Below are 13,395 nucleotides of genomic sequence, written 5' to 3'. Positions count from 1 at the left end.
CAGTTTCTCTTGATAATGTCTCTTTCTGTGTTACTGTTTTTAAGTCAAAAGGTTGTAATTCATGATTATTGAACAGAAACGTCCTGATTTGTTTTCAGGTTACTCACTTCCATGGACAGGGTAAAAACTCCCTCTTACCCATTTGTTACAGGCCTAACATTAAGTAAGCTACATGTTTTCAATTTAAAATATATGAAGAGGGGTGCCTGGGTGGTTCAGTTGGTTAAGTGTCCAACTGTGGCTCAGGTTGTGATCTCATGGTTCGTGGGTTTGAGCCCCACGTCGTACTCTATTAGGCTGACAGCTCAGAGCTTGGATCCTGCATCGGATTTTGTGTCTCCCTCTCTCGCTCTCCCCTTTCCTTGCTCGCACTGTGTCACTCTCAGTCTCTCAAAAATAAATAAACATTAAAGCATTTAACAAATGTTAAAATATTTGTTAAAAACAAAAACAAACAAAAAACGTACCAAGAAAATCCACTATCCTATGGGCATGACCTTGAGCTGGGACCATGTTAGAATGGAAATTGATAGCTCACTATTAAACTCCTCACTATTCCTAAAAAATGTCTGATTAAAGCAAGTAACGCCTAAGGTTGTTGAACTTCGAATGAGTATGCACCTAAGAAATTCCTATTGCTGTTTTCCTCCTTTTGGTACTCCATGGTTTGAGATGGAAAAGTTTGGATGTAGGACTTGAGGGAGTTTACTTTAGGCACAGTCTGCCTTTTCAGAGCATTTTCTCATGATTTAAAGGACTAATCTTTTCCCTCAGGACTACTTCAATTTTGGTTCAGGTTTTGTCACCCTGGAGAGTATATTTTTACTCAGTTGGCTTTCTCAACTTCACCTTGTGCCTCCTTGGTTTCAACTTGGGTTCTAGATCACCTTGGGATTATCATTTCACTTGGTCTCCCTTCCTGTAATGTTAGCCTTTGGTTAAATTTTCTTCCAAGTTGCTACTGGTAATATTGCCAATTTCTACATGAGATCTTTAATTACAGGAGGAACCCTATTGTGTTTTTACCAAGTGTTCTCTTGCTGTTACCTTTTATTTTATGGGAATTTTAGAAAGACAGTGGTGTTATTGGGTCCTCCCAAACATCACAGAGATCTCTAAAAGCAATAAGGTTGTAGTCTTCTCTATTACACTGCTTCACTGGACTTGATTACCTTGCTGCCTCCTAGACTACCTTGGACAAAATGCAGCACTGCGATTGATTTCCTCTTTGAGTAGCTGTGGTGTCAATTGATTAAACTTAAATAAATTCATATTAAAATACCATTTTCATGAGTTTGGTTTTTTTTTTACCTAAGAATTTGGACGAGGACATATTTTCAATCTTACTAGAAATGCATTGTCTTTAGATTTCTAGGCCAGATAAAAATTATTCTCATCTGTCCAATATCTTTCTCGTACAATTTAGCTTTATGCATTTTCTCGTGTGTGTGTGCATGTATGTTTCATTTTGTTTTGAGAGAGAGAGAGAGGGAGCACATGCCTATGCTCATGGAAAGCAGGGGAGGGGCAGAGGGAGAGAGAGAGCATCTTAAGCAGGCTTCATGCCCAGCACAGAGGCCCAGACAGGGCTGCATTCCACAATCATAAGATCATGACCTGAGCCGAAATCAAGAGTCAGCTGCTTAACTAACTGAGCCACCCAGGCGCCTCTTATACATCTTCTATGCTTATTTCTCATTACTTGATTTATTACATAACAGTATATAGTTTTGTAAATCATCATCTTTTAGGCACCTAATAGTCAACATTTTTTTTACTCAAAAAATCCACTGTAGAGTCACATAGTTAACCATACTTTCACGAAAAAGCCTATATAGCTCAGTGGTAAAGTCCATCTGGTGAGTCTTTTTTTTTTTTCCTCATTACATTTAGTTTTATTGCACCTTTGTTCAAAATGTCAAAGTGCCTGTGAACCCCTTCTTCGATGTGCCCTCTTCTCTACCTTTAGTTGTGGAATTTGTTCTGCCAGTCTTCAGGCCAATTTCTGGGGTACTTAGGATGATTTGATAGTTATCTAGTTGTATTCATGGAACAATAGGAGCCTAAGGTCCTATTCTGCTGCCATCTTCCTCAATCCCAAAAGTCTTTCATAATCAAATTATTGGAAATTTCTTTATTAAATAATAAGTTAGATATTGGTAGCACAATGACCAGTTAACCACATACAACTGTTCAAACTTGGTTCATGGATCTCTTAAAAAAATTCATCCACATGCCCTTTATACACCCCTTTCCACAGTGGTAGTAATCCTTTACCAGTAGGCTCCTATATGTCATTTGTAGTAAAGAAAAGAAAATGATATAATCTAATGCAAAATAATAGACTATTTGATATAAGAACATATATAGCATGGTAATTAGAGTATATGCAAAGAATTTGCAATTGAGGTGTTGATGAGAATGATTTGCTTGGCTGGCAGACATACAAACTGGTACTTTATAATAAAGGTTCATTAACATGTAAATAAGTGGTTTATTTTTGGTGTCAGCAGTGACATTGCAGTTAATTCTTGGCCCTGGAATCAAATGCTTAGAGATATTGATTTAATAAGAAACACGAATATCAAGCTTGAGTTACAGTGGAAAAAAAATTTCTGCTTATTCGCTAAAAATAATGTAAGTTAACAAATCTTTTTTTCATTTGCTAAGGCTGTCTCATGTGAGGAAAGTAAGATATTAAGCTAAACTTTGCTAATATTTTACAGGTTTAGAGAGTTTGAGAGCAAGGGTCATTTTGTCTGTCTATGCATTTGGTGAAAACGTTTTATTCTACTGGGTTAGCTTTAATTGATCACTGAATATGAAGACAGTTTACCAGGAGTATTTATAATTTCTTTGATTTCCAAGGTACATCTGGCTAACATAGCTGGTTAGGTTGGTGCCTCCTTTTTTTTCCTTAAATTTTTGTAGTGTTTATTTTTGGGGGAGAGAGAGAGAGAGAGAGAGAGAGAGAGAGAGAGAGAGAGAGAGAACGAGTGGGGGAGGGGCATACAGAAAGGGAGACATGGAATCCGAAGCAGGCTCCAGGCTCTGAGCTGTCAGCACAGAGCCCAACATGGGGCTTGAACCCACGGAACCACGAGATTACGACCTGAGCCAAAATCAGACGCTTAACCGACTGAGCCTCCCAGGTGCCCCTGTGCCTCCTTTTCTTGCACAATCCCATAGGCAGATTCAGAATTCTTTTTGAAGACAGCTGCCTTCCCAATCGTTCTAAAATAAAGCATGTATTAATAACTTTGTGATAGAGCTACTAATCTATATGGTGGACTAGTTACCAAATAGTCCAGCTAAATACTAATATGATCATAAAAGTATATACTAAGTACCTGTGATTTCATAGTCCAACAAAGTCATGAAAAAAAAAAGAAAAAACTTTAAATGTTAATTAATTAACCAGTGTTTTTATAGTTCTGCCATTCTGTACACAGAACAAATATACAGTTTTTAAATTTTATTTATTGTTTTACATTTTTATTGAGATATAATATTGTGAGTTTAAGGAGTACAGTGTGTTAATTTGATGCGTTTATATATTGTAATATGATTACCACCATACTGTTAACTAAAAACTCTGTTATGGCACATAATTATCATGTCTTTTTTTTAGTGGTGGGAACAATTAAGATCTAGTTTCTTAGAACTTTGAAGTTTATAATACAGGTTGTCTATACAGTTTTCAGTATTTTGTAATGTTTTGTCTCATATCAAACCATAAAAGAAACATATTTTTAGGTCTCTTAATGACAAAAAAGCCACATAACTTCTGGAAGAACAGCAGTGTGGTTGTGCATATGTTTGTGTCTATATTATTGACTGTTTATGAAAAAAGCTCATAAAATCATCAGTCAGCAAGTTGAAGTCATACAAGTACATAAATGTAACATGTATAAAACATTCAGTGAGAATAAGTGTAATATAAAGCTTATGCAAAATGAAACTTTGCAAAGATGTTACACTTTGATGTTCTTCTGATAATCAGAAAAAAGAAAAGTGGGAGAAAACTTATTGTGATGGACAGGGCCAGATTAGCCATTAGGCACTATAAGCACAGTGCCTAGAGCCCATAGGACTTTTAGGGGCCCAGGAAAATGTTTTGACTTCTTTTAAAATCAGAAAGACAAGTAAACTTTTAGGTGGAAGAAAATTTTTTAATATTTTATACTAATATATTTTTCCAGTGTAGTCCTATAATTAAAATAATACTCTTCCTTCTCTCCCTCTCCCTCTCCCTTTCCGTCTCCCTCTCCCTCTCCTTCTTCATCATCATTATTTGTTTGTGGAGGAAGGTGTTTACGAAAGCAAAATTTCTTAAGGCCCAGGGAAGTTTATGATGTGGCTCAGGCAGTGGGTAAAACACAGAAAACAGTTTTGAAAAAGTTTTACAAAGATGCCTTTTATACAGAGCTCCTACCACTTCCGTTCTTGCTCCTCTCCAATTCTACCTAGTTTTTTTACATTCCATGTTTTATCATTCTGGGTCTGATTTTGGAATGTCATTCTTATTTGCAGGTTGCTTTGTTATAATCCTTTAGTAGCTTGAATTGTGATATTGACCAACTGATCCCAATATTTATCTACTGCCTAATTGAAAGATCAAGTTATTTTTCACTCTCAGTAACAAAATGCAGCAGCTATACATATAGGTGGAAAGTATGAGAGAAAAAAACAAGTTAATAAAAGTGAAACACATAAAAAGATGTTAATTTCATAATATTTTTCTTTCCATACTTTTAAAATTTCTTTTTCATTTGCTGGGTAGTTTATTCAGACATAATAAAACAAAAGCTGACATCAAAAAGAAGACTTTTAATTATTTGTAATTGAGGTGCTTTTAGATTGATATATGAGATAGACACAGACATTTAGTTTCGTTAAATATTGTTCATATTTTTTGATGAAAATGTATGCCTTCGTGTTTTTATCATTTAAACAAGTCACTGTAGTCTCTTCATCTAATTTTGAATAGTTAAGTATTTTTGTTACATTTAAATAGCTATCAGATTTCCATGGTGGATAAGGGGATTTTTATATGATCCCTGTAATTATAAAGAGATTTCCTTAGTGAGTGAAGTGCCTCATTTATGCACCTCTACCAAAAGGGAAAAAAAGAAAAAAGAAAAAAAAAAGTATATCATAATAAATTTTACATGAGTGGCAATAGTGAAAAAATTGAAAGATCAGTAAAACCAGAAGCCATAGCTAAGAAATAACAAACACAGCAAAACCACTGGGAATGGCACAAATCCAATTTAGAATGAAATTTAGCACCAAGTTCTGTTTTCATGTCCTGTCTACATAGCTAAAGGGAGAAGATAGGTTGAATAGTTTTTGGGATTGTGTAAGAACCTCCGACCTTATAGCTCAGCTATAAAGAGGCTCAGCAGCAGTGTTGGGTTAAATAGGGGGAATCTACGTTGATTTTCTGCTGTATAGAAGTACTCTAAAATATTGCAGTTTTTAATTTTAAAAGTTATATGTAAAGTTTTAAATATATACATGAATTTAGGATTATCTTTACATTTTCATCACTCCTTACAATTTGCATTTTTTCATGCTTTCTTGCCTGTAAGTAGAATGGGTACAGTTAGTTTGTATGTGTTGGAGAAATGAGTTAAGCATTGGAAAATCCTCTATGTTTATACAGAGAGTAAAAAAAAATTTTTTTTTTCTAAACTTTGCTTTAGGGAAAAAGTTTGAAAGTCAGGTATAATCCTCACTATACTCATGCTTTTGCCCATTCCCCCATTTCCGCAATATTCTAGTTGAAATATAGATGGTTTCTCAATAGTGTGCTGAATCTTTGAGAGACAGTTCAACTTTCCCTTTACTTATGGCATAGAATTCTATATTGTCTTTTCTTCTTCCTTTTATTTTCAACTACTTTTTCCCCCTTAATATTTGTTTCATTCCAAGCACCTTCTATATTTAACCCTTACGTCAGTACTCGCTTTCTAATACTGTCTGCATCCAAGGTCCATTATGAGTACCTGTTGATAGGACAAAATTATCATAAAAAAGGAAGCCACGTTTCACCTAAATCTTAAATGCCTCATTTTTTGGTGTAATGACAGGGAAGAGAAGTCATTTTGGTTAAACCAAGATTTGTGGAATATCTCCTATGTGTAAAATATTTTAATGCAAACATGAAAAGGGCACATTTTTTATCTTCTGGGAACTTACAGTCTGGTGGAGAAAATAGATGCACATATAAATCCTATTTAAGGCTTTGATAATATTGTGGTGAGTGTTACAGATGGAGGGTTTATGGTATGTTATGGGAGTTTATAGAGGAATAGCATCATTTTCTAACTAAGGGAGAAGAGCAAATTTCTAAGCAAATTGTTTTAGAACAGTGCCACTCAAAATGTGGTCTATGTCCCTCCCTTCATTAAGAAACTCTTGCTATGAAAAGAATACTAGCTAAAGTAAACAGGGTGCCTAGTGATAAAATCAATTTCCATTCTGGGGCAGCTTCTTGTCTTGTTGCAGACTGATGCTTTCAGGACCACTGCTCAAGAGGACTGCGGCGTGCATCCTACATGTATATGCAAATTATAATAAATCAGAAATGAGTAGGGTCAGTTTCAAAAGTGGGACAGTAGAGTGGTTCTTGGAGAAGTTTCAAAGAGAGAGTAGAAGTGAAGGAAAGCTTCCTTAAAGATATGTAAGCTGAGTCTTGAAGGATAGGTATGACTTGAACATGCAAGATGAGGTAGAAGGAAATTGAAGGGAAGGAGATAGTCTAAATAGACTGAAGGAAAAGAGCTCAATTAGGAACAGTTCTTCTAGGTATGATTGCAAAAGTTATGTTGTGTACACAGGGTACTACTATTGGTGTGTGTGTGTGTGTGTGTGTGTGTGTGTGTGTGAAACCCCAAGTGTATGGTGTATGGTGTATGTGTGTGAAACTACTATTCAGTATGTATGTGAAACCCCAAGCAACTTAGTTTATTCAATTAGAGTGTGCTTTCAAGAAGTCTGGTAAAAGGGAACTAACATTTATCAAACTGTAAATATGGACTAGGAATTATGCTAAGCATTTGCATTCATCATGTCATATAATCTTTATAATCTTCCACAAAGAAAATATCATTATGTCCATTTTACTGATATGGATACCAAAGTGGAGAGAATAAAATAAAGTCACACAGCCAGTAAGAATGGGACAGACTCAAAAGACTATGTTGTAATATAAACAAGTTGAAAAGGCAGATTAAGGCCAGATTGTAAAATGTCTTGAATGCTATCAGAAGCTTGGAGTTTATAATCTCTAATTGTTGGGGAACCATGAAAGTTGTGGATACACAAATGGTCTTATAAAAACCCTATATTGTGAACTAAATATTAATTCATCATTTAGTTTAAACTCTAAATAAGTTAAGTCTAATTCTGGTTTGTGTCTAGACCAGATCCATGGAACCAAAATTGAACCAAGGTTTAATCTCAGATGGAGTGGGAATAAGGGGTGATGGGTGTCCTATTTTAGAAAAGCCTTCAAATATTTTGGCTGATAATTAACTTGTTGGTAGTTTAGAGAAACATATAAAGTGCCAGGTAAGTTCTGTGAAACAAGACCAAACATTTTTTTTTTGTCTGTTCTATGTCGGAAAACAAAAACCAAAACCAAACCTGTTACGTGTAACCCAGTATTGGATTATCAGAGATATGCACAAGCAAAAGTGAGTAGGTTTTATGAACAGTATGAAAAACGACCAGGAGTATCTATGTTTATTTTTCTTGCTCAAATATGAAAAAAAGTAATTTCCACTTGCTTCAATGGATTTCTAATATATTTACTTCCCAGCCTTAACATTGTTTACTCTGCCAGACCAGTCAGAGTGTAGCAAAATCAAATGAATAATTAAGCATTTTAGAGAGATCAACAAAAAGAAATATTGTCTTGTTCATAGAAATACTAGAGTCATGAGATAGAACAGTTTCTGAAAGCAGAAAAGGCAAAATATGAAAGCTGATTAAGCCAGCTAATACTGAGAACAGTTAAAGCTGTAACACATTTGTTGAAAATTTATTTGTTAAAATATATATATTGTTACACATATGTATATATGTAAAATACACATATATTAGCAATGAAAGCCATAATTTTTATATTAACTGTATGTTTGTATGTAGAATTTTATTTTTACTGTTTCCTTTGTTATTTACACCCAGCTAGAGCTTAATTTACAGATCTGCTTTTCACAGTAAGAGGTATTACTGTCCATTTAGTGGTGGCATAGTGCCTGGAAAAACCTATTTCTTTCCATAGGGACAGACTTAGGCCATTTAATCTATCTCATTGGTGGCAAATAATGCCAATTCTTAGTTTATCTTACTATAAATGCAGATATATTTTGGGGGGTGTGGGGACTATGTAAAAGAAAGATAAAATGATAAGGGTTTTAGGGATGAATAAAGATTGTAGATGAGACAATTACCTGCTGTATTTTCATATATTTATCACTCACAGACCTATAGAAATTTTTTTAATGTTTATTTATTTATTTCGAGAGAGAAGGAGAGAGAGAGAGAGAGAGAGAGAGAGAGAGAGAGAGAAACTTGCACATGCATGGAAGAGGGGCAGAGAAAGAGAGAGGGAAAGAGAGAGAATCCGAAGCAGGCTCTGCACTATCAGCACAGAGCTCCAGGCTGAGCTTGAACTTAGGAACTATGATATCATTACCTGAGCCAAAATCAAGAGTTGGATGCTAAACCAACTGAGCCACCTATGTGTCCCAGACCTGTAGAATCTATCTGGCATTAGATCTGAGAGCTCTTTTTGTCCACATCTCTCATTTTGAGATAGGAAAATTAAGAGGTTAGGAGATTTGCTTATGATCAAAATTAATGATTTTTACTTTAATCCTCTATAGCCACGAGAATGTTGGTGCCACTGTAAGGAGAGAAAACAGAAGTGACCTGGTTTGGGTGACAGAATTCATCTTTGTGTTGGGTTTGAGGTAATGAGAAATCTAGGTAGAATACCAACTGTTGGAAATAGTGATTGAAACTTCTCTGTCAAGAGATGGGAATGTGAACCTTACCTGCATAGACACAAGATTTGAAGTTGTGAATTTAAGGGGTGCTTGGGTGGCTCACTCGGCTGAGTATCTGACTTTTGATTTTGTCTCAGGTCATGATCTCACAGTTTGTGAGTTCCAGCCCCACATTGGGCTCTGAGCTAACTATGTGGAGCCTACTTGGTATTTGCTCCCCCCCCACCCCTCCCCTACTTGTTCTCTATCTCTTTCTCAAGATAAATAGAAATAAAACTTAAAAAGAAATTGTGAATTTAAGAAGAGTCATTTATTCCATAAAAATTTGTTGAGAATTTATAACTCCCCAAGTAAACCTAAGCCAAATTTATTTTGTTTTTTTTTTTAAGTTTATTTACTTATTTATTTAGAGACAGATAGAGCAGGCAAATGGGGAAGGAGCAGACTGAGAGAGGGAGGGAGGGAGGGAGAGAGAGAGAGAGAGAGAGAGAGAGAGAGATAAAGAGAGAGAGAAACTCCCGAGCAGGCTCTGCACCACCAGTGCAAAGCCCAATGCTGGGCTCAAACTCACAAACTGCGAGATCATGACCTGAGTTGAAGTCGGAAGCTTAACTGACTGAGCCACCCAGGTGCCCTTAAGCTGGATTTTAAAGCTTTCAGTTATCTTGAAAGAAGCAGGGAAGTAAGAAATTAAGGAGTTCATGGCCTAGGGAAAGCAAGGAGTTAAATTATGGTTGTATCACTAAGTGGCATGGAGAGTGATAGTAAAGAAGTTTGTGTATCATCCAAAGGAGTTATATGTGTTTTTCTTGAAAGTTGGTGCAGGCCACTGAGAGATCTTCAACACACAGCGTCAAGATCATTTTCCTAAGATGGAGAGTTTAGAAAGAGAAGTAGGAACTTATGGTTGTTGAATGTTTTAGAGGATTTAAGGTCAAAACAGGCAATGGCTGGGATAAGAATGAACAGTAGATGTTAGGCCATCAGAAAGCTAGGAAAAGAAATCTTCAGTAGTCTCAAATGTTTTGAAGAAGCCATGAAAGGTACTGGATTTCACTATTAGAATAATATTTGTATTCTCTCTAAGACCTGGGATACTGCTTGTTAAAAAGTAATCACATGGTTAACGAATTTCATGTGCATGCTTCGCTGGTGTGTGTGTGTGTGTGTGTGTGTGTGTGTGTGTGTGTGTGTATGTGTGTGTGTGTGTTGGGGGGTGGGGTGGGGTTAAAATGTTAATTTATAAGTTTGACAAAACAGCTTAATTTTCATTTGGAAATATAAGTCAAGGAAATTGAAATATAGGATGGAGCTAATTAAAAACAGTATAGAAGACGGAGTATGTTAATAAAGTACCCTATGAAACCAAACTGGTGTATTAGAAATGTCCTATGAGACAGAGTTAACAAATATGGAGACAAAACGTGTTTGCCAGAAAATCAGATCAATGTTAATAAAATTAGAACAGTTAGGTGTTTTCAGTCTAATGAGAGACTGTATAGCAAAATGGCTAAAAGCACATTTGAAAGATTCAGAGACATGGGTTCAAAATACTTACTGAACTTGAACAGCTTACACTGAATTTAATGGCTTAAGCCCCCATTTCTGCGTGTATAAAAACAGTAACAATAATACCTACTTCATAGGTCTGTTAGGAGGGATCATAGCCTAGTAAAAACCCGATACAGAGATTGGCACATTTCTAAATTTAATACTTGATGCTTTTATGAGTTTGCTAAGAATATGCCCTCAGGTGCTGAATGAAATCGGAGGTTAATTATAATCAATAAAGAACATGGTAATACACATATATTAAAGGGAAGACTTATCCTCACACATATTACAATCAGGGTGGTATAAACGATGGCCATATAAAAATTCACAGTGACTCAAATTGTCAAGTTTCAGAGTTGACACCCAAGTGAACGTGTTGAAAGCCTCATCATCTAGGTCATTTCAAACTAGATTCTACCACACTCAAAAAATCCTGTGGTCAAATTCTTATCCTTTCCACTAGTTGCATAGTTCTGTGCACAGACCTGCTATTGACTTCCCTGTTACCATACACAAAGCTGCTATTCACAGGAAAATCGGTGGCTCTGTGGAATTGGATAAGAATTTGGCCTACAATGAGTGATTTGAATGAATGAATTTGGAATTGGCAAGAAAATACAAACATATGCCACATTTACTTGGTACATTCATGCCTCAAGAGAACTCAGGTAGCACATAAATTCTGCGTCAAGAGCCAGAGATTTTCAGCAAGAACCAGTTACAAAAGTTAGCCTAAATCTGCCCCAAGTATTTTTGTCATATTCAAAGAACAAGGCAAAAATGTCATATTTAATTACTGCTCATTGGAATGCAAAAGGCTAAGAAGTACCTTCTGGTAAAGTCATATATAGTGCCTACTATTTATAATGCTGCTCTCAGAAGACAGGATTAATAGTCATGGTATAGGCTAATTTAACATATGAGGATTTATTAACTTTTTTTTTTGATATACTGTTTTTTAGACCAGTCTTAATTGACTGAATTGATACCTAACTGCTTGCAAATTAAATGCTGTTTTTTGCTTTTTATAGGCAAAATACAACCAAGGTGTGTATGGTGGCCTGCTTGTGTGCTGGCATTAAGTTGGAGGCAGTCTGAACCTTCTATTTTCAGTAGTAGACAGATTTCTTCTCTTGATTATTGCTCATGCAATTTTCAGTACCAGAGACATTGGACCTTTAAAAAGGAAGAGATGTTACATTTTTGACAGCTTTTCTCTTCCACTGACTAAAACAATAAAAATAAACATGAAGCTGTCGGAATGGCCTCTGCATATAATGTCATTTGCATGTGATTTCCTTTGCTTCTCTAGATAATTGAATTTATTCAGGCAATTTATTTTTTAAATGTGTAGTCTTTGTGAATGGAAACATCTTAACTAAAAAAAAAAACTCTCTTATTTCCTCTTAATGAAATATATACATGTATGTGTATATTTCTGTTAGAACCAAGGGAATAGAAGAAAAATAATGAAAACACCAAAAATGTACTATAAAAAATTAATTGAAGAGATGAAATGTGATTCTCATAACCAAACATTCTGTCTTTGTGTTCACCCTTTGTCTGTGTTCAAGGTCTCTAGTTGCTCAATAGGAGTTTTTAAGTTATTATTTCCCTTTTTGATGTTGCTAAGTATAATGGATGGATAGCAAAGGACTTTTGTAAGAAATCTCTGCATCTGTATCATCTCAGAGCTGGTGAGCATAGGGGATACCTGTTGGGTTCCCATCCTGAGATTCAGTCTTAGTGTATATATTTCAGGCTTAAAGAGAATGGCTATTTAAATGGAGCTCCATTAATCAAACAATGTAGCTTTATAACACAAATAAAGCTTCTATTATCTTTCTGTGGGATATATAAAGAATATATACCTTGGGGCACCTAGGTAGCTCAGTCGGTTAAGCATATGACTTCAACTCAGGATATGACATCACGGTTCGTGGGTGCTAGCACGAGTCCCCATCGGGCTCTGTGCTGACAGCTCAGAGCCTGGAGCCTGCTTCAGATTCTGTGTCTCCCTTTGTCTCACTCCCCCTCCCCTGCTTGCAATCTGTCTCTGTCTCTCAAAAATAAATAAATGTTAAAAAAAATTAAAAAATGAATATATGCCTTTATTTTGGACCAGCATTTTTGTGGGTTATGGAGCACCAAGCCAGTATCATTTTGAGATATCAGCAATACCCAAGGATATTCAGAAGTTGGGAATTCAAATTAAATTGTGGAAGAGAGTACATCTTTCCAAAATCCAAATACTACATCTCCTCTCTCTTCTCCATAGGATTTAGTTTATCCTAAATACAATTTCATTTTTTTTAACGTTTATTTATTTTTGAGACAGAGAGAGACAGAGCATGAACGGGGGGAGGGTCAGAGAGAGAGGGAGACACAGAATCCGCAACAGGCTCCAGTCTCTGAGCGGTCAGCACAGAGCCCGACGCGGGGCTCGAACTCATGGACAGCGAGATCATGACCTGAGCCGAAGTCAGCTGCCCAACCGACTGAGCCACCCAGGCGCCCCTACAATTTCATTTTTTATACATATACCCCAACAGCTTCCCTAGATAGTAGTTTATAAATGGGGAAAAAGCACCATCACCTCTTACATTTACATCTGTGATCACAACTTAATAAAGCGCTCAGAGCATAGGTTTTTGCAGAATGTTTTGATGGTGATAATTTTCATTGTAGTTTTTCCCCCATTCTGACTCTAACATCAATATGGTAAGAGTTTTAGGATTAAACACACAGCACCAAGAATTCAGTATTTAAAAGCCTATTCGTTACAGATAAGGGAAAGATGCGTCAGTTTCTAATAATCTCC

At 35.9% G+C, this 13,395-nt stretch overlaps 1 protein-coding gene across 18 annotated transcripts in view; it reads left to right on the top strand.

The window, feature by feature from the left end:
• Nucleotides 1-13,395, top strand: part of SOX5 (SRY-box transcription factor 5) — a 1,003,938-nt gene that overhangs the window by 673,043 nt on the left and 317,500 nt on the right. Inside the window, exon 2 of one of the 18 annotated variants that reach the window (XM_042946069.1) lies at nucleotides 8,898-8,984. The exons of the other annotated variants lie outside the window; for them this stretch is intronic. The gene's annotated coding sequence lies outside the window, so the exon portion shown is untranslated. The remainder of the gene's footprint in view (nucleotides 1-8,897; nucleotides 8,985-13,395) is intronic. 18 annotated transcript variants of the gene reach the window in all.

Source organism: Panthera leo, chromosome B4 (assembly GCF_018350215.1).
Source record: "Panthera leo isolate Ple1 chromosome B4, P.leo_Ple1_pat1.1, whole genome shotgun sequence".
Taxonomy (NCBI): domain Eukaryota; kingdom Metazoa; phylum Chordata; class Mammalia; order Carnivora; family Felidae; genus Panthera; species Panthera leo.
Note: the sequence above shows the minus strand (reverse complement) of the source record. Positions and strands in the feature narration are given on the sequence as shown.